The sequence below is a fragment of the Lepus europaeus genome, assembly GCF_033115175.1.
Source record: "Lepus europaeus isolate LE1 chromosome 21 unlocalized genomic scaffold, mLepTim1.pri SUPER_21_unloc_7, whole genome shotgun sequence".
NCBI classification, from domain to species: domain Eukaryota; kingdom Metazoa; phylum Chordata; class Mammalia; order Lagomorpha; family Leporidae; genus Lepus; species Lepus europaeus.
Genome location: NW_026909012.1, coordinates 64,222 through 88,694, shown reverse-complemented (window position 1 = coordinate 88,694; position 24,473 = coordinate 64,222). Strand labels below are relative to the sequence as shown.

Below are 24,473 nucleotides of genomic sequence, written 5' to 3'. Positions count from 1 at the left end.
CAAACACCTGCCCCTGGCTGCCCCCTGTAGATGGGGCGGGTTGCCCTCCCTGCCCTGTGGCACATGCCTGCTTCGTAGGAAACAGGTATACAGTGAAGAGGCCTGTGCTGAGGTCACAAGCTCACGTTGGAATTCCACAGTGGCATTGCCTGTCCCAGTGGCCAGGCCCCTTTGCAAGGCAGCTAAGTCCAAATCTGTGGGGCTGTAACTCGGGCAGCAGGGTTTTTTCATCCCTTCCAAGAGGTTCCAAAGTGCACATGCAACCAGTGCTTTTCCATGTATTATGTAGCCCTCGCTCTTGGTCAGCTGTTGACCATACACGCCCTGCCCGGCCCCAGGTGTGCCTCCCTGCCTCGTCCCTCTCAGATGCCAGTAGGCACAAATCAAAGAAAGATCAGGGAAAATCCCAGGTAGTGCCAGAGGAGGGAGGGAAGACTTCCTGGAAGAGGTGGACTGAATTGAAGCAATGGGGGAGTTATGGTCCTTGCTGAAAAATGGAGTTCTGATGGTTGGCGTGGAGTCCACAGGTACTTCCAGCTCAGCTGCTTAAAATATTCTCCGCCTCATCTCTTAGCAAGTATTCATGGTTCCTGCCTGTGGATATTGTATAGTGTTTATGGTCCTTGCTCATGAATTATTAATGATTTTGAAATTGTGGTCATTGTAGTTTGATCAAAAATCATTAGGAAGTAAATTTATCATACAGTGTTTTTAGGAAAAGAGAGAGAGGAGAGAGAGCGGGAAAGAAAACAAATGAAATCACAGAGGAGGAAGAAATCTTATTCATTATCTAATTCATCCCGCCAGGATCCATGCTGGTGCGCAGGCCGCAGTGGTGCTCACGGACAGGGGACAGCGGGCTGCACAGGCCACAGAAGCCCCTGCGACTCTGAATTACCTAACGTAGAGCATCTAACACTTAGCAGAGAACAGCAGGCACTTCCCAGGCACCACTGCATATCCCAAGAGGGGTGCCTCCCTACCCGCCCGCTCCAGGCGCACTTCAGGCTGAACATAGCCCCTCCACTTCCTGGCTGTGTGTCCCCAGGCAAGTGGGCCAAGCAGGCCAGCTCCAGGGCCGCCATCCTTAACCACTCCGAGCGGTGATCGCCTGTCATCTTGTACAGTTTATTGGAAATTCCTCAAAATGCTGTGGACAGCCCACTCTTCTACAAAATTATTAACCTCATCCACTTAGGAGAGGTTAAGGCTTCCCCTTGCCTGCACGCACAGGTGTGTACACACACACACACAGACGCGCAGACTCCCTGCTTTTAGCAGACTTGGTAGAAGACTAGTGACTAATTTCATTTTTCCCAAGCAAAGGAGTTGGGGGTCTCAGGACCACCACAGAGGTGGGGGACCAGGACCAAGGTGCTCTCTGGGGATCAGGTTATGTGGACAGCCGTGTCTGTCCCCGCCAAGCACCCCCATGAACAAACCTGGGCGCTGCTCTGAGTCTCTGTACCTTGTTGCCGTCTTGACGCTCTTCTCTGAGCGGGGCCGATTCTTCTCTGGAAGCCCAGCTCCGAGGCCAGAGTCTGGTCAGAAGGATCTGGGGGCGTGCAGTGCCTCAGCCCTCAATTCTTCTCTGTGGTCAGTTTCTGTGTCCTTCCAGACATACTGCACAGCTCTGCAACTGTACAGAGCATGTAGTCTGTCTCCTGTGCCCACCCATTCACAGCCTCCCCCGCTCACCACTATGTGGCATGTGGCACACGTTGTTTTGTTCCTGGACACGCCTTGGAGAGCACTCCCTGGTGGGCCATGCGGGCAGATCTTTCCATGGCTACATAGCACTCCCTTGTGCATGTACAGGATCATGCTCCTTTATTTGGAACCAAGCAGATTTAATTTTCAGAAAGTAGCCTTATCCCAGAAGGACCTGGAGAAGCACCTTATGATCAAATACACTAATACAGGGGCTGGCCTTGTGGTGCAGTGGGCTGAGCTCTTGCTTGGTGTGCCCACATTCCACATTGGGGTGTCTGTTTCAAGTCCTGGCTACTCGGCTTTCAATCCAGCTTCCTGCTAATGCACACCCTGGGAGGCAGTAGGGGATGGCTCAAGTAGCTGGGTCCCTGTCAGCTCTGTGGGAGACCCAGATGGAGTTCTGAACTCCTGGCTTCGGCCTGTGAGTCAGCAGATGGAAGAGCAGACTGGGGAGTGAATCAGCAGATAGAAGAGCACACACTCTTTTTCTCTCTGTGTTTCTTTCTCATTGCCTTTCAAGGAGATAAAAAATAAACATCAAATATACTAAGATATGTACAGCAAAATATGAATATTCACACTAAGTGAGAGAAATAAAGGCTAACCAAGTGCATGTCATGTCTATTCGGATCAGACTTTGTACTAAACAATTGCATAAATGTATTACTGGTTCCCGCTTAATGACTATCTAAGCTGTTAATGGTCTTTTGCTACTACAAGAATACTTTAAAGAATATTCTAAAGCAGATATCTTTGTGCATTTGCAGGAATAGCCAAAGGTTAAGTTCTTAAAAGTGGAATTATTGGATCAAAGGTTATGGGCTGGATTTAAACAGATGTTTCCAGTTCGTCTCCTAATGATGCGTAAGAGGGGCAGAGTTTTGATCCAGGCTACCCTACAAAGAGCTGGCCAGATTCAAGTCCGACCGACCGTTTTAGCCGTCCCCTCCTGGGAACCATTCAGTGGCCACCCCTACAGTTCCCTAGTCTCCTCATCTCCAAGAAGGTGGGAGGAGAGCGGTGCCCTCAGGGTCCTGGAAGTCACCTCAGGTGCTCCCAGCACCTGTCTTGGCTGATGGCAGGAGGCCCCAAGCGTGGCGACTCTTGGTGTACGTTTCCAACTTCACTCTCCAGCAAGCAAACCAGACTTCTGACTTCTCCCTCCTCTTTCTTCCTTTTCCTCAGTTGCGTCCTCAGGGTTCTCGCAACTAAAGCCTTCTGAGGAGTCAGGAGCTGCCCTTTCCGAATTTGCAGATCTCAAGTGCTTTGTTTAACACATTTTTTTTTTTTTTTTAAGAAAATGCATGCTGATGAGGCTGTATTACAAGAGCCTGCTATGACAGTTGACATTCCAAAGTCTGTGCTTTTCCCAGAATTAGTTCATCCTTCTGGGCAGCAAAGAGCCAACGCCACTTCAGATCCAGTTGCCAAATGCTTTCCCAGTCGCGAACGCGTCATCCTTGGTCTTCCTGCTTTTGCGGGTCTTGATCTCTGGCTTTGAGAGCTCCGAGAGCGGGGCCACTGGTGACACTGACAGCTTCTGATTTATGCGGGGCGGATCAGTCCCACGGAAGGTTAAAAGCCGTGGAGCAGAGTATTGGAGCCTGTGGACCTTGGAACCAAACAGCCCGGATTCCTGGGCTGGCTGTGTCACTCAGGCAAGTGAGTTACACTCGTGTGACTCAACTTCACCCCGCTGTAAGGGAGAGAGAGCATAGAACCTGCATCACAGGGTTGTGGAAAGGGTTCGAGGAGTTCCCATGTGTTGTGGCCAGTCTTGTGGTGCAGTGGGTTATGATACCAGCATCTCATATCAGAGCACTGGTTCTAACCCCAGCTGCCACACATCCAACCCAGCTGCCCGGGAAAGCGGCAGAAGATGGTTCAACATGTGAAGTGCTTCAAACAATGCTAAGGGGAAGGCATGTGCCACAGTGTTAAGACCACTTGAGATGCACGTGTACCATATCAGAGGGCCTGGTGACAGACCTGGCTCCTCCAGTTCCAGCTTCCTGCTACTGCACACCCTGGGAGGCAGCAGGTGTTTGCTCAAGTAGATGAGTCCAATGTGAGAGATCCAGATGCAGTTTCTGGCTCCTGGCTTTGGCCTGACCAAATGCATTTAGGGAATGAACTAGAGGATGGAAGATCTCTCTCTCTGTTGGTTTCTCTTTGTCTCTATGCCTTTCAAATAAAATGAAAAATTTTTTTTTTGAAATTTAGAACAGTGGCTATTATAAAAAAGATGAGTTTATTTTGGTACCAAATATGTATTTTAATATGTATTAATTATTTGAAAGACAGAATGACAGAGAGAGAGAGAGAGATATCTTTCATCCACCAGTTCATTCCCCAAATGATGGCAATAGCTGGGACTGGGCTAGGCTGGGGCCAGGCTGAAGCCAGGCTCCAGGAATTCCAGGCTGGTCTCCCATGTGAGTGGCAGGCACTAAAGCACTCGCGTCATCATCTGCTTTCTTCCAGGCGCCCTAGCAGGGAGCTGGATCAGAAGCCGAGTAGCCAGGTCTCTCACTGGCACTCTGGTATGGGGTTGTCACAGAGAGTGGCTCCACCTGCTGCCCCACAACGCCCACATCATGATGCCACATACTTAGAAATCTGTGTTTACAGGGAGGTCTTCAGAAAGTTCATGCAACCTGTGGATCAGGAATAAACAGCTTGCAGATTTCAAAATTTGGGGGGCTAAAGCAGACTTAGCTTTTCATTCCATTTTCCCTGAACGTTGTGAAGTACCCTCGTGCTGGGAGCTAGTAGCCTGCTTACTAATCCCTTCAAAGTCCGAAGGGGAGGAGAAGTCAGCGCAGGATGAGGCCTGGGCGGGCGTGCCTGCCCCTTCCTCTGTCGGAAGAATGGCCGGCTTTCCTTGCCGTTCCCTTGCCTCTGAATCCGTGGCCCAGATGTAATCCGGTTGGGAGCTGCAGGTGTGTCTGCAAACGTGGTGCCCAGACCCAGGGTTAACAATGGCCAGGCCTAGCCGCGTGCCTCGGAAAGCAAGGAGAATCAGTTTCTGATAAAATGCCAGGAAGGAGATTGACACGTCTAAAACCTTCCTGATATCAGCTTAGCTTCCTGCGTGAGATTAAACTCTAGGAAAAAAAAAAAAAAAAACATCAGAGAGCTGCAGTTTGCGGCCGGAAAGAGAGAATGTTGACAGCTTCCCCTTCCCAAGTCTGCTGTGGATAAGCTGCGTGCCTTCAACGTAGCATCATCAAAGTTGCCTCTATCCTGAGATCTTGGGCCCGAAATTGCCTTTAAAATGTCTCCTTTTGCTTCCTCCCTCCTCGCCAAAAAAACACTCTGGGGAAGAAATACGGAACAAGTATAGAAAAGAGAACTGTGCAAAGAGAAGGCGATTGCTGCAGGTTCAACCAGCCTTGTGAGAACCGTCCCTCAGGGTGGGGTGGGGCGGCTCTGGGGGAGCAGGGCCAGGGCCACAGCAGTGCCATGGCACGCGGCCTCCAGTCCAGGCTGCCGCCCCCCACCCCGATGGCCCTCCTCTTCTCTGACGAGAGCCAGTGGTTCTATGGTGTTGACTCTGCGGAGAGTCACAGGCCACAACTCTCAGACTCTGCTCAGTAGACAGAAGCCTCCCTCGCAGCAGCTACAACCAGAAAGGGGAGATTTGTGGCCTTACCTAACTGAAAAGTGCAGGGACGGACAACATCAGGTGTGGCTGGATCCAGGTGCTCTGACCCAGTTCCTCTGGACTCTGCCTTCTTCTCCCCCAGCCTGTTCCTTGTCGGCGGCATGGTGACTGCCAGCAGCCCCAGGCTTACCCCACAGAGGCCAGATAGTGTAGAGGGACGAGCTGCATGGCCCAAGGAGGAGTCCCCCCTCATCACTTCCCCCCAAAGCATCCCTCCCACTGAGCTTCAGTCCCTTCAAATACAGAACAGGGATAGTGCCAGCCCCCGCCTCACTGGGGTGTCAGAGGTGCTTAGAAAATGTGCCTGGCACATCGAAAGCCCCTTTTCCCCCTCTCCTTCCTGTCATTGGTATCATCCTCTCAACAGCTGCTGCAGCACGAGAGCTCCTGGGCCAGGGCAGCTGTCGAGGCAAGCCTGCGAATTGAGACGCACTAGTTAGTGTCTGGCTGCACAGCCTCCCAGGGAGAAAGGGCGGCTGGGGTCAGTCTCGAAGTAAGCGCACGGTACCGAAGGGTGCTCTCCCAAGGGAGCAATCAGGAGCCCCGTTGCCAGGAGAAGGGAAGATGGATCGTGTGTAGGCAAAAAGCAACAGCTGTCAGCGTCCTGGCTGCTCCGCAGTGGGAGCGGTGCACCTGCCAGATGGCTGGTGGTTAAAAATGGCTTTCACGTCCATTGTCTCCCTCACTCCTCGTGGTCCCCTGGTGAGGTAAGCAGTGTTAGCCGCATCTTGCAAGGGAGGCCATCTAGGCTCAGCGCAGGGAGGTGCCTGCCTCGGTTGACACAGCCAGCGCCAGGCAGAACTGGTTCCGTGGATGCTGGCAAAATGGCAGGAGCGTGGATCGCTTTTGGAGGGCGGCAGCAGAACCTTAGGCAAGTTCCTTAACCAGCCTGGGGCTCAGGCTTTTTTATTTTTTTTTTAAACTTTTGAAAAAGATCTGTTTGCTAGTTCACTCCCCAATGCCCACAACAGCCAGGGCTGGGCCAGGCCAAAAACCAGGAGCCCCAGTGCTTGCTTTGGTAGCCCATGTACTAAAATTGGAACCATGCAGAGAGGATTAGCATGCCTCTGTGCAAGGATGACATGCAATCTCATGAAGCAGTCCATATTTTTCTGACAATATACTCTTCTTTCCCACAAAAAAAGAAAAGGAATGAAGAGGGGGAAATAGCGAGGACTCTAGGGGTACTAGTAATATTTTGTTTCTAATTTGGGTGTTGGTTATGAGTGTGAACAGGGAACAAAAAACTCATCTGTATACTTCCATGCATGTCTTCAGTATGTATACTGCATTTCAGTAAAATGCTTAAAAAAAAAAAAAGCCAGGAGCCCAGAACTCAGTCTGGGTCTCCCATGTGGGTGGCAGGGGTCCAAGCCTTTGAGCCATCATCACCTGCTGCCTCCCATGGTGTGCATTAGCAGGAAGCTGGAATTGGGGGAGAAGAGCCCCGACTCGACCCCAGGTGTTCCATTATGGGGTGAGAGCATCCCAAGTGGCATTTTGTCTGCCGTGCCCAATACGTGCTCTAGTTACTGTGTCTGTACAATGGCGCAGGGCAGTGCTTCCTCCCCGAGGTGTGTGAGGACCCTGCGCGGAAGAGGAGGGAGTTAAAGGTAGGAAGCCTAGCCCTGCTTGGGACGCTGGCTGGCTGTCCTCTTGCCAGGAGCCTGCCGAGGCTCCTAACCAGACAGGAGGATCTCACGCCTAGGACTTCAGGCTTGGACAGGTGACTAGGCAGGCAGGGATAATGGAATCGGGCACGGTCTGATGCTCACCGCCCCCAACTCAGTGCAGTTAACAAGACCTGGATCCGAACTAAAGAGACTGAATACCACCTCCCCACCTGCACTGAATAATTCAAACAAAACCCATGAAGTAAGGGTAGTGAGGTTTAGCAAAGTTCTGGGCTGCTTTTACTAGGATAACTGCTTCAACTTTTTTTCTTTTTTAATATATAAAAACAACTCAGAAAATTTTCTGGGAAGTGGGGGGTACAGATGGGCATTTGGCGCAGCACTTAAGATGCCTCTTGGGATGCCCACACCCCATATCCGAGTGCCAGTTTGAGTCCCAGTCCTGCTTTTAATTCCAGCTTCCTGCTAATGAGCACCCTGGGAGGCGGCACGTGTGTTGGTTCAAGTACTTAGGACCCTGCCACGAACACAGGAGACCCAGGTTGAGTTTTTGGCTCCTGGCTCTGGCCTGGCCCAGCCCTGGCTGTCATGGGCATGTGGGGACTGAAGCAGTAGATGGAAGATCTTTCTTTCTGTCTCTGTTTCTGCCTCCTGGCTTTTCAAATAAATAAAAATAGCTAAATCTTAAAATAAGTATCCTTTGGGCCACCCATGCTTTGTTTTTGCTCTGGGAGGTGACTGGGTACATAAGAGGTAGAACGGCAGAGTGGGCCAGGACAGGACTGGGGTCTGGGTTAGGCGGCCTATGTTTGCTTACTTTCCAGTGTTATTTTTAATTTATTAATTTATTGATATATAATTTATGTACAATAAAATGGACAATCCTAAGCATATACTTCTAGGATTTTTATAGATAAGTACCTCTGTGTTAGCACTGTCCACATAAAAAATAGAATATTTCTTTTTTTAAAAAAAGATGTATTTATTTTATTTGAAAGGCAGAGTTACAGAGAGGCAGAGGCAGAGAAAGAGAGGTCTTCCATCTGCTGGTTCACTCTCCAGATGGCCACAACTGCCAGAGCTGTGTCAATCCAAAGCCAGAAGCCAGAAGCATCTTCCAGGTCTCCCATGTGAGTGCAGGGGGCCAAGGGGTTAGGCCATCTTCTACTGCTTTCCCAGGCCATAGCAGAGAGCTGGATCAGAAGTGGAGCAGCCAAGACTTGAATCGGCGCCCTTATGGGATGCTGGCACTGCAAGCAGTGGCTTTACCCACTATGCCACAGTGCCAGTCCCTAGAATATTTCTTGCACCTCAGGGGCCTTCTGTATGTCTCTCCCAGTTAATATACCTCTTCAAAGATAACCACTATGTTTTATTTTTAAGATTTACTTATTTATTTGAAAGGCAGAGTGACAGAGAGGCAGAGGCAGAAAGAGAGAGAGAGAGAGGTCTTACATCTGCTGATTCACTCCCTAAAAGGCCACAACGACTGGAGCTGGACCAACCCAAAGCCAGGAGCCAGGAGCTTCTTCCAAGTCTCCCATGTGGGTGCAGGGGCCCAAGGACTTGGGCCATCTCCACTTCTTTCCCAGGCCATAGCAGAGAGCTGGATCAGAATTGCAGCAGCCAAGACTTGAACTGGCGCCCACATGGGATGCTGGCACTGCAGGCGGTGCTTCACCTGCTTTGCCACAGCGCCAGCCCCAGTAACCACTATCTTGACTCAGGTTGCTATAAATGGAATCACAGAGTAAGTACTTTTTGTGTCTTTCTTTTGCTAAACATATCTTGAGATTCATTCACATTTTTAAATGCATCAGCAGTTTCTTCTTAGACCTGCAGTTCTTAGAAACATTAAATTGCAAATTAATTCAAGTTCATTGTCATTATTAGGTTTTCACATTTGCACATGTAAATAACCTCTCCCCTTCAAATTCTGCTCAGTCTCCTTCCTCTCCATAGAAATAACCTTTGTTACCAACTAGATGTTCATCCTTTTAGAGGTTTCTCTAGTCTTGCATCTCCATTCATTGTTTCAGTTAGGAGTCCAAGTATCAGAAAACCCAACCAATAATGGCCTAAACCAAGGGTCAGCAAGGTTTGTCTGTAAAGGACCAGATAGTAAATAGTTGAACATTTGCGAGGTACCCACTGTATCTCACAGGCACTCAGCTCCACCACTGAGCGTGAAAGCAGCCAGAGACACTATGTGAATGAGTGGGCATGGCTGTGTCCCACTAACACTTTATTACAAAAGGAGGCAGCTGGCCAGATTTGGCCTGTAACCATCATTTGCTGACCCTTGCCTTAAAAATAGGGGTTGGTTGGGCTCCTACTGCAAGAAACCTGGAAATAGCCTCATGAGGAAAGCAATTTACATCTCTACCAAAAATATTCGAGAAAGCCTATTATCTAAACCTTGCCCATAGTGAATATGGACATCGTTCCCACTTTTTGTCAGTCCTCTTTGCGTTTACTCCTGCATTTTGGGTAAATGCCTCCACCTTGTCTTCCAGAGCACCGATTTTCTCTCTATCTGTTTCTATTCAGTGTCTTTTGCTTTTTTTGTTTTGTTTTGTTATAATGATTAAATCTTTTATTTGTGATTTCTTTTTTCTTTTTTTTGACAGGCAGAGTGGACAGTGAGAGAGAGAGACAGAGAGAAAGGTCTTCCTTTGCCGTTGGTTCACCCTCAATGGCCGCCGCGGCTGGCGCGCTATGGCCAGCGCACCGCGCTGATCCGATGGCAGGAGCCAGGTGCTTCTCCTGGTCTCCCATGGGGTGCAGGGCCCAAGCACTTGGGCCATCCTCCACTGCACTCCCTGGCCACAGCAGAGAGCTGGCCTGGAAGAGGGGCAACCGGGACAGAATCCGGCTCCCCAACCGGGACTAGAACCCGGTGTGCCGGCGCCACAAGGCGGAGGATTAGCCTAGTGAGCCACGGCGCCAGCTCTTATTTGTGATTTCTAATTCATCCTTTTCTGTAGTGGGCTCCTCCTGCTTCGTGGTCACGATGTCTTCTCCCATCCATTTGATCATACGTGATTGTTTTAAATGCCTCCACTTGCATTGTCACCTGTTGTGTGGTTGTTAGTTTTTATACAGGTTGAATATCCTATATCCCAATTGCTTGGGTCCAGAAGCGTTTCAGATTTCAAGGATTTTTGATTTTGGAATATTTGCATACACTTTACTGTTTAAGTGTATCTTATCTAAAAGCCTTGTTTTATTTTTATTTATTTATTTTTTAGTATTGTAACAAATGGTGGATACCTTGTAAGTGTTTGCCAAATTAAAAGCCTTGTTTTATAAAGACTTATTTATTTATTTGAAAGGCAGAGTTATATAGAGAGAAGAGGTGACAGAGAGGGAGAGAGAGATCTTATACCTTCTGGTTCACTCCTGAATGGCCACAACAGAGTAAAAAGGAGAGGGAGGGAGAGAGAGAGAGAGAGAGAGAGAGAGAGATATCTTCACCTGCTGGTTCATTTGCCAGGTCAAATCCAGGAGCCTGTGGCTCCATCTGGATATCCCACGTGGGTGACAGGAGCTTGGACCATCTTCTCTTGCTTTCCCAGGCACATTAGCAAGGAGCTGGATTGGAAGTAGAGCAGCTGGGACTTGAATCAGTTCTCTAATATGGGGTGCCAGTGTTACAGGTGGTGGCTTTACACTGGCTCCCAAATCTAAATATCTTTTTTTTTTTTAATTTTTATTTATTTATTTATTTTTAATTTTTGACAGGCAGAGTGGACAGTAGAGGGAGACAGAGAGAAAGGTCTTCCTTTTTGCCGTTGGTTCACCCTCCAATGGCCACTGCGGTAGGCGCGCTGCGGCCGGCGCACCGCGCTGATCCGATGGCAGGAGCCAGGTGCTTCTCCTGGTCTCCCGTGGGGTGCAGGGCCCAAGCACTTGGGCCATCCTCCACTGCACTCCCTGGCCACAGCAGAGAGCTGGCCTGGAAGAGGGGCAACCGGGACAGAATCCGGCTCCCCAACTGGGACTAGAACCCGGTGTGCCGGCGCCGCAAGGCGGAAGATTAGCCTAGTGAGCCGCGGCGCTGGCCTCCAAATCTAAATATCTTCGGTGCCCATGTGATGCTTAAAGAGTTTCAGCTTCTGGAACACTTTAGATTTGGGATTTCTGGTTAAGGCTGTTCAACCTGTATTTGTTAAATTGGGCCCTGTCTTCCATGGTGTTGGTAACCCTGGACCACCTGGAGCTCTTGTGTGTACTGTGACTTCCTGTTTCCTTGTCTGTGGATGGATTGTGTGCAGAGGACAGAACTAGGTAAAGAAGGGTGATGCCAGCCGTCCATCTTTGGAGCTTGCTGTCTTCCTTTTCCCCTGGCCACGTCCTGCCTTTCTGTCTCACAGCACCACAGTCAGAGCTGCAAGGGCTGGATGGACCTTAAAGAGCTTCCTGCTGGTATGCCCATGAGTTTCCAACGAATCTCTTTGACCTTCAGGCTGGACCTTGTCTCCCTGGGGAATGTGCTGTCTCCCTCCTGCCTTTGTAGCAGTCCTGCCTGGCTTCTGCTTCGGCCTGTGTTTCTTTTCATTAGTCCAGTCCTGTCTGCCGGCCATTTCCCAGGGCTTCTTCAGCAGTTTTCACCAGCTGGTGACACCACTGTATTTTCCGTGCTGTCATAGATGTTAAGTGGTGTCATTTCTGGGCACTCGGGTAGGAGAGGCTGAGGGGTGTCCTTGCTCTGGGTCTTCCCAGCTCAGCTTGGTCGCAAGGGGACTTCTTGATAGAGTTTTCACCTTCCCGGTCACCTTCATCTGGACAAGTTCATCCATCTCCAAAAGTACACTGTCTCAGGACCAAACAGAATATTCCAGCTGTGAACCGCTGAGCGCAGAATGCAGGGATGAAGGGCACATCCTAATGAGCACCGAGTTCGCAGTCTGTGCTCCCTCGGTCAGGTCTCCTCACCTCCCTGAGCCTCGCCAGCCTCACCTGTCAAGTGGGGAGGACGGTGATAACGCCCACATCACAGGGCTAGCAAGTGGATCGTCCGGAACAGTGGCTGTCAGGTGTTCAGTGCAGGGCCTGGCACACAGTAGGTGCTCAAGCATGTCTGTGCCCTTCCTCTCTCTCAGTGTGAGCAAGTAGTTGTGTTGGTAGGAGTTTCTGGCAGCCACACCAGCCTGTTGGCTCATACTGAGCAAGCCCAGGAACTGGAAAAACCATCTTGCGTGTCATGAACCTTTCCCATGCTACCCACCCCTCCCAGCAGCTCCCCTTGTATGGAACCTTTATCTTGGCAGTGACACATTTTACCAAGCTGTTCTCACTCCATCTCCAGCCTGTAGAAGTTGATCTGAACTCAGATTCCGTCACCCAGTTTTTCCCATGTGTTTCTCATCTGAATATCATCCACAGACTTAATAAACAACCTTCCACAGCCAGACCCAGCCATTGATAAAATTACAGTGGTGTAGGACCAAGGACAGGGCCCCTTGGTATGCCCCGCCCCCCTTTCCAGGGAGGACTAATTTAGATGCCCGGGCGAAGTGATTCATCTGTCCCGTTCCTGTAATAGCGTGTCCTTGTGGCTTGCTTATCATAATAATATTAGAGACCGTGTATTGGTTGTTATTTACCAAGGCCAGACACTGAGGGAAGTGTTTTTCATACATTGCTTTCTTATTTCTTAGAGCCACTCTGCAAGGGATTTGTATTACTTAGGACTTGGTTAAAAAAAAAATAATAATAAACTCCATCTAGTTTAGCAGAAAGGGAACTAAATTACTGCATCACAGGGCCCTGAAGAGGGGATGTGTCACAGGAGCCCAGAGTGAGGAAGCATCTGGGTGTTAAGAACAAGTGAAGGGGGCAGCACTGTGGCGTCCTACGCTAAGCCTCCACCTGTGGCGCTGGCATCTCATATGGGCACCGGTTCATGTCCTGGCTGCTTCTCTTCCAATCCAGCTCTCTGTTTATGGCCTGGGAAAGCAGTGGAGGATGGCCCAAGTGCTTAAGCCCCTGCTGTCATGTGGAAGACCCAGAAGAAGCTCCTGGCTCCTGGCTTCGGATCGGCTCACCTCCAGCCATTGCGGCTGTTTTGGGGGTGGACCAGTGGATGGAAGACCTTTCTCTCTGTCTGTCCCTCTCTCTGTAACTCTGCCTCTCAAATAAATGAATAATTTTTTTTTTTAAAGCAAAAAACAAGTCAAGGCTGGCATTGTGGCACAGCAGGTTAAGCCACCGCTTGCAGTGCTGGCATCCCATATCAGAGAGCCAGTTCAAGTCCTGGCTCCTCTGCTTCCAATCCAGCTTCCTACCAATGTGCTGGAAAGCAGCAGATGATGGCCCAGGTACTTGGGCCCCTGTCATCTATGCGAGAGACCTGGACAGTTCCTGGCTCTTGTTTTGACCTGGGCCCCAGGCCTGGCTGTTGCAGGCATTTGGGGAGTGAACTAGGAGATGGAAGATCTGTCTATCTCTTCCTCTCTCTCTCTGTCTCTCTCCCTCTCTGTGTCTGCCTTTCCCTCTCTCTGTTGTTCTGCTTTCAAATAAATAAGTCTTGTGTCACTGAGGGCTGGCCAGTGACTCAAGCCAGGGAGCCACCCTGTGTCATCACCATGGTTCAGTTCTGGATCAGGGCTCTGCGATCCGTGGTTGGTTGGTTGGTTGGCTGGTTTGCTTATTTCTTTGGTGGCTTGGCTCACCTCAGCCTGGCCAAGGGCTCAGAGCCAATTTCATGGAGGTATTGATACTAAAATTTACCAGCACAGACTCGAGTCCATCAGGGCTTGGTTCAGACACTAGCTCTGTCACCTGTCATCAGATGACGCTCTGTGCCTTGGTTTCCTTAACTGTGATATGGCGATAATAATGGCTACTTTGGCAGTTGTTGCAATGATTTAATGAAATAATGCCTGCAAGCCACTCAGCAGAATTGATGACTCAGCACAGAGCAATGGACTCTGTAAATAGTAGCATTTTAACAACTGCGCAACAACACAACGGAAAGCATGGGAGGCTAGAGGACAAAGACTTACACTTTAAAACTTATTTATTTCATTGATTTGAAAGGTAGCAAATGGTTCCCTTTCTAACTGCCTCAACAGCCAGGGCTGGGCCAGGCCAAAGCTGGGAGCTGGGAACACAGTCCTGGTCTCTCACACTGGTGGCAGGGACCCACATATTCAGTCATCACCTGCTGCCTGCCAGGCTGGACGTTAGCAGGAAGTTGGCTCAGACTCCAACCCAGGTACTCTGAAATGGGATGCAAGCACCCCAAGCATCTTGTTAAACATTGCACCAAACGCCTACTCCAAAGAGAACATCTTTAACTCAGCCCACAGGACAAGGGGTGGGAAGTGGAGTGGCCAGAAGGTCAGGAGGAAGTGACATTGAAGCTTGCTGGTCTGGAGCCTTGGGGTAAGGTTCAGAATGATGGATAAGAAGTGGGGTGGTGGGTGGGGATGGCATTGTGACACAATGGATTAGGCTACCACCTGCAACACCAGCATCCCTATGGGCACTGGTTCGAGTCCTGCCTGCTCTGTTTTCAATCCAGCTCCCTGCTAACGTGACTGGGAAAGCAGCACAAGATAGACCCAGTACTTGGATCCCAGCACCCAAGGGGGAGACCTGCCTCCTTGTTCCTGTCTTTGGCCTGGCCCAATCCTGCCCGTTATGGCAGATGCAGATCTCTCTCTCTCTCCCTCTCTCCCTCTCTCCCTCTCTCCCTCTCTCCCTCTCTCCCTCTCTCCCTCTCCCTCTCTCTCCTTTCAAATAAGCATATCTTTACACAAAAGAGAAGAGAGGTGGTTACATGAGCCTATGTGGGAGTTCACGGGACCCCTGGGTAGTTCACTGTGGTGGAATCCAGCACGTTTGGAGCAAACGGGTCACTGAAGCTGCCAGCATTCCTCTGGGCCCTATGAAGCAGGCTCTGCTCATCCACTCGGCAGCTGCCAGGTGCCAGGCACTTTGCCCACGCCTGGACATTCCCCATGAACAGCAGACAAAACGAAGCCACACCTTCATGGACTAAATGTGAGGTATCCAGAAAGCCCACGGGTCTTCAGGAAGGCCTCACTGCAAACCTGAGCAGAGACGGTAGGCAGATGAGAGCAGCCGTGCAGATCTCTGGGAAAAGAGTGTGTTGGCAGAGTCAACAGCAAGCGCCAAAGCCCTGGGGCCCTCGGCATCTGTGTGGCTAAAGCAGAGAGGACTAGGGACAGAGGGCTCAAGGGCAGGCCGTGGAGGGCCTCGTGGCCGTCTGTCAGGGCTTGGGCTTCTGCTCTGTGAGAGCTGGGAGCTGTGCTCCCCGCTGTGTGGGGGAACGGACGGGGCGGAGGGAGGGGTTCAAGGCAGACATTGCACAACCTGGGAGGGGTGATGGGGGCTTGTTCTGGGGGGGGGGAAGCAGGTGAGGTGTTGAAAAGGGGCGGGGCCGGGGCTTGTTGGGTGGGAGAGAACAAAGGAATTAAGAAGGTGCTGAGCTTGGTGTCTGAGCGGTGACAGATTTCTGGTGTCGTGAGATGCCAAGGATTGAGGGCAGGTTGGAGGGGATGTCAGGAATTTGGAGTAAAACCCACAAAGCCCTTGAGTGGGTGATGGATAAGGAACTGGATTCAGGGGAAAGCGTGTTGAGCCGAGATTGTCTGGAATGTGGAGCCACTGATTTTTTTCCCTTTTGGAGGAGAGACATGGGAGGGGCTGAAGTTATTACACACGTGATACCAGAAAGCACCTTCCTCTGAGACGTTCTTTGTAGCCTTCTGCATAAAGCTAAAATCCCTCTGCCAATTCCCATCCCTTCCTGATCCCTTCCTGGAGGAACTGTTGCCATAAACTTGGCATGGATCCTCCCAGAACTTTCTCTGTGCATTTATATACCTGAGTATACCCATAAAATATACAAGGGAGTCTTCCAAAAGTTCATGGAAAATGTATGCTATGAAAAAATTTTGCACCAAAATAAGCATCTTTTAATTCTATTTTCCACAAACTTTTTGAAATTCTCATATATATATATATATATATATATATATATATATTTAATGTGCATTTTCTTACTTTGTCATCACATTGAATGTGTTGTTTGGCAGTATGCTCCTGGAACTTGGAACTGGCCTATTCTTCTTAGACTGTGTGTCTTGAAGATTTGTCCTTGTTGTTATCTAGCCCTTTTAAAAGAACCTATTGCACAATATTCTCTGGTTGCACAGACTGTGGGTCACAGAGCTGTTCCCCACTTGGAGGACTTGGGGCTTATTTCCAGCTGGCATTTGGCACATTCTTGGCCAGGCACCAGTGTAACTCTTTCCTTAGGTTGGATTGCAAAGAGCGGCATGGCCGTGGCTGAGTAGGTTGAAGCTTTGCAGGGTTTGGTTTAGTTTTGTCTTGTTTTAGGGGAGACTGCATCATGGCTCCCCTGAGCACCTTTGTTAACTTACTTGCCCAGGCACGGGCAGGTTCTCAGTGAAGGAAGCCACCAAGCTCTGAGCAGAACACAGTGGCTGTGGGCTGGAAGGAGTGAGCAGGAAGCTGAGAGCACGTGGAATGTGTGGGCTGCTCTTCCACTCTTGGGGACCTGTGTTTGGCAGTGGGCATTTGGCACGGTGGTAAAGACCCAACTTGGGAAACTCACATCTCATATCACAGGGCCTGTATTCAAGTCCCAGCTTTGTACTGATTCCAGCTTCCTGCTAATGTGGACCCTGAGAGGGCACAGGTGATGGCTCTAGTCATTGGATCCCTGCCACCCACGTGGGAGAGCTGGATTGAGTTCCTGGCTTCTGGCTTTGGCCTGGCCTAGCCCTGACTGTTATGTACCTTTGGGGGAGTGAACAGGTGGATAATAGAGCGCTTTCTGTCTCTCTGTGTGCCTTTCAAGTAAAATGAAAATAAAGGACTGGCATTGTGGCACAGCAGATTGAGCCATGCATGGCCTGCAGTGCTGGCATCCCATATGCACGCTGATTGGAGTCCTAGCTGCTCCACTTCCTATCCAGATCCCTGCTAATGCACCTGGGAAAGCAGCAGAAGATGGCCCAAGTGCTTGGACCCTGCACCCGTGTGGGAGACCTGGAAGAAGCTCCTGGCTCCTGGCTTAGCCTGGCCCAGCCCTGTTGTAGCCATTTGGGAAGTAAACCAGCAGTTGGAAGCGTGCACTCACTGTCTCTGTAACTCTGCCTTTCAAATAAATAAATCTTTTTTAAAAAAATAAAAATAAGTAAAACTGAACAGAAAATAAAGAACATGTGTTTGGAGAGGACACAGGCCACCACGCTAGCTAAGGAGACTCTCCCAGTCCTTTGCTTCCCTCCTAAAAACAGCAGCACAGCCTGCATGCCTGGCCTTCTTCCCCGCCTCACCAGCTTCAAGTCATCCCCTTTTGACAAACACTGGCAGAGACGTTGTCAGACTCTGTTTTCCTCAGAGTAGACCAAGCCTTCTGTCACCGGGCCCCTTACTCTGCCTTGGTGTCCTGGATCCTGCCTCGTGCCACCACCTGGTACCGTTCCTTGCCTGCCATCCGCGATGACACCTTCAAGGGCTGGTGCACTAGTGAAGTGGTGATTGTCACCGCCTGGTGCCTGTTCTGAGGGTGTGATTGCAACCCCTCTCCCGGAGCCAGGCCAAATCCTACAACCAGCTGCTCTCCCCAGAAACAGTTTAGCTCAGCCACTTCCTACACAGAGAAAGGGAAGTTACATCCTTAAAAAAAAGAGAGAGATGTCATTTTTTTTTCTTTGCGTGAATTTCAGGTGGGTGTTGGCTTTGTGGTGAAAACTGCTTGCAGGGTTAGCTGAGGGAGCTGGTCTGGGATCACCTGTGAGTTTAGCATTCGCCATAATTAGAAATATTAAAATACCCTTGCTTGCTTTATTTAAGTGGCAGAGAGACAGTGACAGAGCCTAGAGCCCCTATCCACTGATTCACTCCCCTACATGCCCACAACAGCCAGGGCTGGGCTAGGCTGAAACTGGGAGCTGGGAATGCAGTCCTGGTCTCCTCCATGGGTAGCAGGGACTCAGGTACTTGGTGCCATCACCTGTTGACTCCCAGGGTCTGCACCAGCAGGAAATTGGAATCAGGACCTGGAGCTGGGAATCAAACCCAGGTGCTCCTATGTGGAACGTGAGCTTATTAACCAGTGCCTAAACCACGAGGCTGGGCACCTGCCCCTAGAAACATTTCAGTGTTTCCAGTCTAGTCGTTAACATTTAGCAGCCATACATTAGGGGCCAGTGCTGTGACATAGTGGGTGAAGCTGCTGCCTGCAGTGCCAGCATCCCATCCCATATGGGCTCCAGTTCGAGTTGCGGCTGTTCCACTTTCGATCCAGTTCTCTGTTATGGCCTGGGAAAGCAGTGGAAGATGGCCCGGGTCCTTGGGCCCCTGCACCTGTGTGGGAGACCCAGAAGAAGCTCCTGGCTCCTGGCTTTGGATCGGCGCAGCTCCAGCTGTTGCAGCCATCTAGGGAGTGAACCAGCAGATGGAAGACCTCTCTCTCTCTCTCTGCCTCTGCCTCTCTGTAACTCTGCCTTTCAAATAAGTAAATAAACCTTTTTTTTTTAAAAAAAAATCATACATTATGTGCCAAAAACCATTTTATATTTATATAGTGGAGGTTTCTAATTATCATCCCATTACTTTTGCACATTTTTTTGAGATACAGTTCACATAACACAAAATTTACTTTAAAATGTACAATATTTAGTATATTCACAATGTTGTTCAGCCGTCGCCACCATCTGCTTCCAGAATGTTCTCGTCACTTCACACGGAAATCCTGTACCTATCAGCTGTCAGTCCCAATGCCTGCCTTCCCCATCCCTGGTGACCAGTGATCTCCTCTCTATCTCTATGGATTTGCTTGTTGTGGACATTTTGTAGAAATGCGATCATAAATATGTGACCTTCTGGGTCCCACTTCTTTCTCAGCATAACGCCTTCCATTCCCCCCGTGCTGTGGCTGATAGCAGTGCTCTCCCGCTCCCTGTGACTGCTGTGCACTGGATGTGGTTGGTTCCCAGCGTCTGTGTGGTGCTGAGAGACTGAGGGCCTAAGAGGCATCTGGATCATGAGCGAGCTGCCCCCAGGAAGGGGTTAATGCAGTTCCCATGAGAGCCGGTTGTTAGCAGAGCGAGTGTGGCTTCCTTGCCTTCCGGTCCTGCCAGGCGCTCTCTCTTCTCTCCCACACACGCCTGCTTGCTCTTCTGCCCTCCGCCCCGAGGCTCTGACCAGAAGCCAAGCACATGCCATGCTCTCGGCCCTCCAGAGCCATGAGCCAGAATCAGCCTGTTTCCTTTGCACATGACCTAGCCTCAGGTGTTTTGTTATGGCAACAGAAAACAGAGCAAGACAGTGAGCAAGTAAGAGTCCACTGAATGGGCGTACCACAGCCTGTTCACCCAGTCACCTGCTGACCGACAGCTGGGGCCCTTGCACCTTTGTGGCTGTTGTGAATAGTGCTGCTATGCGTCATCCTGTGGTTTTGTAATTCATTTTATTTGTTTATTTATAAAGTCAGAGAGAGAGGAAGAAAGAAAAGGGAAGTGAGAGATAGAGGAGAGAGCTGTCATCCACTGGTTCACTCCCTGAATGGCCAAGCACTGGGCCTTCTGTCCGGCTCTCCTCGCTGGGTAGCAGGGCCCACGTGGCTGAGCCAGCACCTGCTTCACCTGCTGGCCCCGAGGGTGCACAGCAGCAGGAAAGTGGCATTGGAAGCAGAGCTGGGACTTGAACCCTGGCCCTCCAGAATGAGATGCAGGGATCCATGCTACACGGCATCTTAACTGTGCAGCCAACGCCCACTCCCGTCATCCCCGCTATGACAGTGCAAGTGCCATTTTCCATTCCTCCTGCCAGGCCAGGGTCCGCAGGCTGAGAGCCTTTGGCATCAGTGGACTCCTCTTCCAGGTGCCATTTCTAAAGGGGCCTCAGCATCCTGACCACCCCCTCGGCTGCTCAGCTGGCAAAGGAAGACCCGGTGATTGAGGGCCCTGTGTCCCACCCCTCTACGGTGACCATAGCTCAGAATTAAAACCCGGGGCTGTGACCTGAGGAATTCATGGTGTTTTTGAGACTTGAGTCTGGCCTCTCTGAATTCAGGACTGTGTAGCAAATCCTCGCTGAGTCACGACGATCTGTCCAGTTCACACGCAGCAAGTCTCAGCCCTGTCCTGGGAGCTCGTGGTCAGGGAGGAAAGATGCGCTGTCTCAGGTTCTGCAGGAGCTGTGCCTATGGGTTTCCTGGGGAGGGCTCTTGAGAATGACACCTGTAGAGAGTGAAGGGATGCCACAGGTGCTGGAGGGGATGGCTGGTTCTTCCCAGATATCCCCAGCTGAGGCAAGGAGCTGGGGTCTTTGTAACCTTGGCACCAGGCAGTATCCCACGGCAGGGATAACCCTGGGCATGACGGGTTTCCACCTGGGAAGGGGCCCAGCTGTGAGCCACCAGGTGCCATCCGTGCTCCGGCAGGTGGGGTGTGATGAGTCACCTGGGGCTGCACTCAGCTCAGTGCCTAAGGCCATGTCTGTGTGCCCTGGACAAGTGCTGAGCAGAGGGAGGTCTGGAAATACGTTGGGAACTCAGCTGAGGCAAGGCAGGACCCTGCCTGGGCTGGGTACTAGAAGAGAAGAAGCAGTGTGTCACTGTGCTGCAAAGGCCTGAACTCCAAACGTCCACATGGTGCCAGCCCATGGCTGCTCCCCTTGGGGGCTGTAAGGGCCCTCAGCATCAGTGGCGGCACTGCCTTCCAGTTCCACAGGCCAGAGCCAGACTCATCCGCATTACCTGCTTCCCTACCGCCACCTCTTCCCAGCCCGTCACTAGGCACTTGCCGTGGCCCTGAAAATCCCTTCTCCCTATCTCCTCCAGGCTGGGGACCCCTGTGGTCAGAGCACCTGAAGCAGCCTCCTGCCTGCTCCCAGCACCCACTCTTGGCCACCCCAACCCTTGTTCCAACTCCCACCCACCCCTCCAGTAACACAACGTAGCTTCCTTGGGGTCCGGGTGTCAGGCCAGTGCTCCCTGCCATGGCCACATGATTCTTGTGGTCATTGCCGGCTGCTCCCTTTGACTCCCGGGCTGCAACCCCGCTGGCCTTCCTGCGCCTACTCTGATTGCTCGGGCTGGTCCATGGCCTTCACGTGAGTTCCACTTTGCTGGGCTCACTCTCCTCTCTCTTCTACTTCACTTGTGCAGGCTGCAGGTTTTGGTTGTGTTGTCATCCGTTGGGAGGCTTCATCTGTCCTCGTCAGGCATGCATAGTCAGGTCTCCCTTTTCATTCCTCTCATATAACATGCACCTCCACCTCCGTGACGTTGGCATCATGCATTTGATGGTTGGGGGCGTCGGGGGTGGACTTGTTTAAAATCTGCCTTGCTCACTCACTAGACCGCTGGCTCCGTGAGGCCAGGGAGTGTGTCTTGGGACAGGATTGGAGGTGCGCCATCCATCTGGGAGAAAGTAGGCAGCAAAGGAGCTGGGAAAAGGGAAAATTCCTTAGACCAATTAAATTCAGTAGTGTTTATTTGAGCAAAACCAAAACAATTTGAGTCAGGCAGCTCCCAGAACCAGAGCAGGTTCTGAGACACCAGCCCTGGGTGTGATCAGACAGCATTTGTAGAACAAAGAAGAGACTAGAAAACAATTTAATTGGCCACGGCTTAGTCGACCAGTTGGCTGGTTGCAGCTTAACTAGTTCATTGTTTATAGCTTAGTTAGTAGGCCACGGGCCCTCCTGCAACAGAGTAGAGCTCTGTGATTGCAATTAAACTCTGTACTGGCTTGGTCTGTTGGACCCATGCACAGTGCCAAGTCCAAATAAATCCATGGCCTCCTACAATAATCTTATTTAACAGAACAGAGTCCTAGACAGTCAGGGAGGGGATGGGGGCGGTGGTGAGAGGGAACTTACATTATATTTCACGATGGACCTTATCTCACATGGCCAAAATCGTGACTGTGGGGTGTGCAAGCATGAGTCCCATCTGGGGCCCTTGAACCCCACCTAGCTGCCCTGGACTTGAGAGCGAGGTCTCCCTCAGCACCTTTGCCCTCACCGAGCCTAAAGCGGGCCCACGATGTCCAAAGCCGGGATCCAGCAGCGTTCTTTGAGCCCACTCCATCCCAGCCCCGAGCCAGGCTCCAGGGTCTCTTGCACGCTGCTTGGGCACATGCCGTTCCCTTCCTGTGTGTCTTCCTAGCCCCTCCCAGGGCCTCCCCACCCTCCAGGTGAGCCCCTTGGCACTTCAGCGCTCTGTCAGAATCCTGCACAGGCCCCGCAGAGTACAGCCAGACCCCTGAGCACAGCCACTGCCCATGTGGCTGGGCGCCTCCTTTCTGTAGCACCTCCCGCTCTGCCCTAGAGCACCAGCTTTCCCGTCTCCATGCTCTTTGAGGATGGTGACTTGGCCTTCCGCCCTGCCTTTCCTCGTGCTCCTCCTCCTTCCTTCCCATCAACAAATCCCTCATAAGCTCCTTGCAAATGCCAGGAACCCATGTGGTGCTGGGAGATGAGGAGCAAACAAGCTGGCACTGCCCGTGGCCCCGTGCATCTGGCATCCCCATGGGGGCTTGGGGAGACCACAGACAAAGGAGGAGAGATGCTCTCAGGGCTGGGGCAATCAGGAGAGGCTCCTGGAAGAGAAGGCCCTGGGCCAAACCTGCTCACTCTTGGGTGGGTGGGGGGGCATTGAAGGCTGGAGAAACAGCCTACTGGGATGGGGTCGGGGCCAGACTAAGTTCATCTCTGTCTGTAATCCTCGGCACAAGGCCCAACCAGGAGGAGCTGTAGAAAATCAGCAGGAGAAGTAGGCTCCTCCCTCTTCAGGGCCAGGGGCAACATGTGGGGATGGGCGCCATCTTGGGAAGGATATGCTGGTTGGGCAGTCCATTCCCTGAGAAGGAAAAGTTCCCTGATGCAAATCGGGTGGATGGAGACGGATTCAGCCATGGCCGCCACTCTGCCGGCAGGCGCCTGTCCTGTCCTGCAGGACTGACAGGCTGTGACAGGTGGCAGCTGCCCTCCGTCAGTGTTGCTGACAGCACCGGCCTGGCCTAGCAATGTGGAAGCAGTGCTGGCCTGCTCCGTCACTGTCACAGGCTGTGCAGTGCCGACCCGGACCCTCTCCCGGCTCTCCTAAGGAGCGGGGCGGCCTCAACCCTGCTGAGCTGCTCTGGCCTTGGCCTTGGCCTTGGCCTTAGCCTTCACCTTAGTAACTTCAGGACTTGCATGAGACTTAGGGGAGATGAGGTCAGCTCTACCCAAAGCCCCCAGCAGCTCCTGGGCTACCTCGGATGTGGCAGGAGTCCCAGCCCCTCTTCTGGCCACACTGGACTCTGAGCACCTCCAAAGACACGCTGAGCACACCCCAACCTCAGCACCCTCCTAGAAACCCCCTGTGTCTGGATCCCCTCAGGGGTTCACCTCCTGCCTTCTCTGATGCCCCTGGCCGAAAACAGCCTCTCCCCTCCGTCCCACACTCCATAACACTTGGCCATGGACATGCTGTATTCGCGGTACTTACTTCTTGAAGTGTTGAGTATTTGGGAAGCAGAGAGAGAGAGACAGACTTCTCCCATGTGCTGACTCCCTTCTCAGATCATCACTAGCACACACACCCATGACCTCAGAGACCTGTGCTCCTTGTTGTCTGCATTGTCCAGATCAGGGCCTGGCCAGAGCAGGTGCTCATTAAACACTGAACAACTGTGAGAATCCCCGCCCCCCCCCCCCAAGGTTGTGTGAACTCGGTCCGCTGCGTGTGCTTTGCTCAGGGGGCCTGGCGGCCTTCCCTGTCTTAGCAGCTCTGTATTTATGTCTGTACTTACCTTCTATTTATGGCACGCGCTAATGATTTTATATTTACGGCATTAATGGAAAGTTTCCTTTTTAACGTAAACTCATTCAGGATTTACAAAGTCTTCTCTATTTGCCAGGATAAGAGAGTTGATAATACACAATTGCAATCTCGCAAGAAAACTTCCCTGAGCATAAAAAGCAATGCTGATTATTTCCCATCAGATTTGTATTGAAAATGAGTTTTTCAGGGAGCTGTGGAAGAAAACATATTCCTAAAAATACAGTGTCTTTTGTCCTGGAATCTAAGAAATAGATTCTGGGCCTCCATGTATACATTGGTAGTGGTAAAGAGAGGAACATAGCAGGAAAGGTAGTAATAAGTGTGAGGCTAAGACACTCAGAGATAACGCAGACTCCGCCTCCGACGAGCCACCAGGCGTGTGCACAGCATGCAATATTTTGTTAGGACATAACCCACCCCCCAGACTCCAGGAATGCGAATGTTTGCTGCAGCGTTTTCTTGTCTTTCTTTCCACCTGAAGGGGGCAGTATCAGCCACCGCTTTAGGTCTCTGTTGCCTGGCTTTTGTTTGCAACATTAAGAACACTGGATACAAAGTGTTTGTGGTTGCTTTTGGGCGAAGTATTAGCAAATGTAGTGCAAATAGGCTTAGCCTA

The 24,473-nt window shown here is 51.1% G+C and overlaps 1 protein-coding gene and 1 non-coding gene across 6 annotated transcripts in view; both read left to right on the top strand.

Annotated features, from left to right (window-relative positions):
- The window catches only part of LOC133754351 (katanin-interacting protein-like), a 113,792-nt gene that overhangs the window by 26,424 nt on the left and 62,895 nt on the right, over positions 1-24,473 (top strand). The window lies entirely within an intron of this gene.
- Positions 6,387-6,492, top strand: LOC133754354 (U6 spliceosomal RNA). The gene has a single exon (XR_009865223.1). It is a non-coding gene; the product is annotated as a U6 spliceosomal RNA (small nuclear RNA).